The following is a 3,991-nucleotide window of genomic DNA, read 5'->3' as shown; positions in this document are numbered from 1 at the left end:
GGCTCGGGAGGGACGGAGGGAGCAGGTGAGGAGCGGGAGGGGAGGTGGCCACGGTGGCACTTACGGAGGGGTCACAGTGGTGCCCATGGTGGCACTTAGGAGGGGTCATGGTGGTGGCCATGATGGCACCTAAGGAGGGGTCATGGTGGTGGCCTCAGTGGCACTTAGGAGGGGTCATGGTGGTGGCCACAGTGGCACTTAGGAGGGGTCATGGTGGTGGCCATGATGGCACTTAGGAGGGGTCATGGTGGTGGCCATGATGGCACCTAAGGAGGGGTCATGGTGGTGGCCATGGTGGCACCTAAAGAGGGGTCATGGTGGTGGCCATGGTGGCACTTAGGAGGGGTCACGGTGGTGGCTATGGTGGCACCTAAAGAGGGGTCATGGTGGTGGCCACAGCAGAGGTGGATGAGGAAGTTTCAGGGTGCTGCTCAAAGAGGTCTCAAGGTGGTGGCCACGGTGGTGGCTGAGGAGGGTCATGGTGGTGGCCACAGAGGGGTTGGAGTGATGGCAAAATGTTGGGTGGTGGTCAAGGGAACAGGGAAAGTGGGGTTGGGGTGGTGTTCACAGCGCTGGCCAAGGCGGTGGGCAAGGAGGAATGAGGTTGGTGGCTGTGGAGGGCTCAGGGTGGTGGCTGTGGCCAAGGAGGAGTCACAGCAGTGGCCATGGAGGAGGTGGTGAAGGAGAGGTCAAGGTGGTGGCCATGGAGGCCGAGGAGGTGTTACAGGGGAAGCCAAGGAGGGTCAGGCTGCTGACCATGGAGGTGGCCAAAGAGGGGTCACCATGGGGGCTGAACAGGAGTTGAGGTGGTGACCATGGATGTGGCTAAAGAGGGGGCACAGGAGGGGCACAGGTGGGGTGGTGTTGCTGGCCGTGGTGGCAGCAGTGGGTGAAGGAGGTGGCAGTGGTGGTGGCAGTGGTGGTGGCAGTGGCCGTGCTGGCAGTGGTGGCAGCACACTGGGTAGGTTCTCCTGCGCTGAGTCAGAAGGTCACTGGGGCTGAGGGAAATCTGGAGGGATGCCAGCCGCTGCCACCTCCTCCTCCTCCTCCTCCTGGGCAGGGTGTTTGCGTGCTCCAGGTGTGGCCCTTCCTGCCCCAGATATGGCCCTCACCCGGCCCCTTGGTGGCTGCTGCCTCCACGGCCCGCTCACGTCCCTGCCACCTCGGCCAGGACAGCCCTGCAGGGGAAGCTGCTCTGGGTCCCCTCATCCTGGAGCTGTGTTTTGGGGATCCAAGGGCTCAGCCAGGGAGCTTTGGCAGAGCCATGGGTGCTGGCTTGTCTGGTCTTGCTCCTCTCCTCAGCGCTCTTTTGGCAGTAGTGGATGTCCCAAGGAGGGAGGCATCACCCCAAAATCCTGTCCCACCCCGCAGTGTCGGGGACACCGTCTGTGTCACACCCCTGCCCTCCCTGCAGGCACCTCTGGCAGGGATGTTTTGGCTCTTTTGCCAAGGGAGAGGCCTCTCCTGTGGCACTCAAGCACAGCAGGGTGTCAGCTGGGACTTTCTTCCTCAATTTGCTGCAGGGAGTGAATTTCCATGCATGCTGTGTGGAGAAGCACACGGGGATCTGTGCTAGGACAGGAGCGGCTGTGGAAAGGGAAAAGAGGCTTGGGAAGAGCTGAGCTCTCTCCTGGGCTGATCCATCAGATGCTGCTGGTGGTTCCTTCCCAGCTCTCCGTGTGTGGACGCCGCTGCCACAGCCCAGCACTGAAACCTGAGCAGAAAAAACGAGATGTGCTGGAGCATGTGATGTTCCTCTTCACGGCAGAAACGCCCCCAGAAGCTCTGCCAGCCCTTTTTTTCCATTTTTTTTTCCCTTCCCCTGAAGTTGTACCGTTCACCAGCTAATCCTCAAAATGCCAAGTCACGGCCTGTCAGGGTCACAGCTCGGGGACCTCGCTGTGGCAGCTGGTGCCAGCCAGGGCTCTGGCACTGCACTGCCACGCTGCTGTCCCATCAGATCCATCCAGGAGAGCTCTCCTGAGTGCCCACAGCCCGTGCTGGTGATGGAGGGGCCGTTCAGTGCCCCAGCCCGGGGATCTCTTCCCCTCTGTCTGCGCTTTTGGGACGGGAGGTGCCCCAAATTCCCTCCCACCTGCCCTGGTGTGGCGGGAGATTCAGCACGGACGTGCAGCGGTTGCAGCTTGCCCGTGGGACTGAATCAGCCTCCCCGTGCGGTTCCAGCATGGAGAGCACGCCAGGAACCCCTCCCTGCTCCCTGCTCCCTGCTCCAGCGCCTCCGCTCCGCTGCGCCCTCCAGCACACACCGGGTTACCGGCATCCATCCCCGGCATCCACCCCCGGCATGGGGACGGCGTTTCCCCGGGGGATGGGGGTCAGGATGCCTCAGGAGGATCCCCGGAGGATGCCTCAAGGTGCTGGGCAGGGCTGTGGGAAGGAAGGAGTGTTAGCCCCTAAGGGTGTTTTCTGGGGTGCAGAGCCGACATCACCAGCCGAGCCTTCCTGCAGCGGGGCCGGCTGGGAATTCTTCCGAACATCAGCTGGGAGCTGTGGGAGGGGGAGAGGGGAGAGCTGTGGCAGGCTCTGAGTGCCCTCAGCGTTCCCCGTGTCCGTGTGGTGCCGGGGATGTTGGATCAGGCCCGTGACCCATCACCCTGCCCTTCCCCAGGTGGGTTTGGGACAGGGCATGCCCGCCCATCCTGGGGTGGGAGGGCTCCAAGGGATGGGAGAGAGAGAGAGAAAATTCAGAATTCATCCCAGGGCTCATCCTGGGCATCCACCCGCTGTGCTGTGGGTGCTGGTGAGGTTGGCATTGCTCAGCACTGAAACCAGGCAGAGGGAGGATGAGAATTTCCACTTTGGATCAATCCCGTGGCTCCCTGGCTATCAGCAACCCCATCTCTGGCTGCCCAAACAGCTGAGCTGGGAGGAAAGGCTCCCTAATCCCCCTCCATCAGCTGCCTCTGGGGGACACCAGCGGCTCTGGGGTGGGGGGATGGCTCCATCCCAGCTGGAATTGCATCCTCTGGATGCTGTGCCCTGTTTGGGTGCAGGTGCTGTCCCAGCCGTGTTTATTTCCACAATAACCTTCGGAGGCAGAGCAGTGATTGAGTCCCAGGCTGGGAGCTGAGCAGCTGGGCCGTGCCAAGGGTCAAACACACAGCAGGGATTTGGGGTGCCCGGCTGTTGCCCCTCCCTGGGCTGGATTTCTGGGTGCAGAGGTGTGAGCACAGCTCTGGGATGAAGGATGAGCTGCTGCTGGGATCCAGTGCTTTCAGTCTGGTTTGTTTGGCTGCTGCTTTATCCAGCTTTCACAACATTCCTCTTAATTCCTTGATGAAGTAAAGGAATCGATGTTCCAGAAATATTAAATTAGGGTTGGCCTTTTTTTTTCTTTTTTTTTTTCCTTTTTTTTTTCCTTTTTTTTTTTCTTTTCCTTTTTGATGCCAGCTCAGTCCAGCAGCAATGATTTCCTGAACTGGGCTGGGGGATAGTGATGTTAAAAATAAAGCTTTCAATGCTCACAGCTGCTTTGTAGCAGCAGCAAGTGCTTGCTGGGACCGGGGATTTGCCATGTGCAGGGTGAGCAGAGGGTGGAGGGGCTGGGCTGTGCTGGGGATCGTGCTCAGCTCCTTCATGGAAAGCGTTTTTAAGCACTGGGAGGCGTTCAAGAAACAGCTGGACGTGGCACTCAGCGCTCTGGGCTGCCTGACAAGGTGGGGTTTGATCACAGGTTGGCTTTGATGATCTTGGAGGGTTTTTCCAACCTTAACAATTCCGTGATTCTGCGCTGGTGCCATTTGAGGCCACGGGGTGCACGTGAGCCCTCAGGAAAATGTGGGGCCGAGCTGTGGAATCTCCCTGGACAATGATTTCCTCCATCCTCTGCTGCCACGCAGGGTTTGGTGTAAACACAGTTGAGCTCAGGAGGAGAGGGGAGAGGCGTGGGGATTGCTCCGTGTGTGTGTGGGAAGGAGTTTGTTAATCTGCCAGAGGCACAGAGTGACACTTCAGCAAATGTGAGCAGCAG

Source organism: Geospiza fortis, unplaced genomic scaffold, assembly GCF_000277835.1.
Source record: "Geospiza fortis unplaced genomic scaffold, GeoFor_1.0 scaffold432, whole genome shotgun sequence".
In the NCBI taxonomy this organism is placed as follows: Eukaryota; Metazoa; Chordata; class Aves; order Passeriformes; family Thraupidae; genus Geospiza; species Geospiza fortis.
This window is presented reverse-complemented; position numbering follows the sequence as displayed.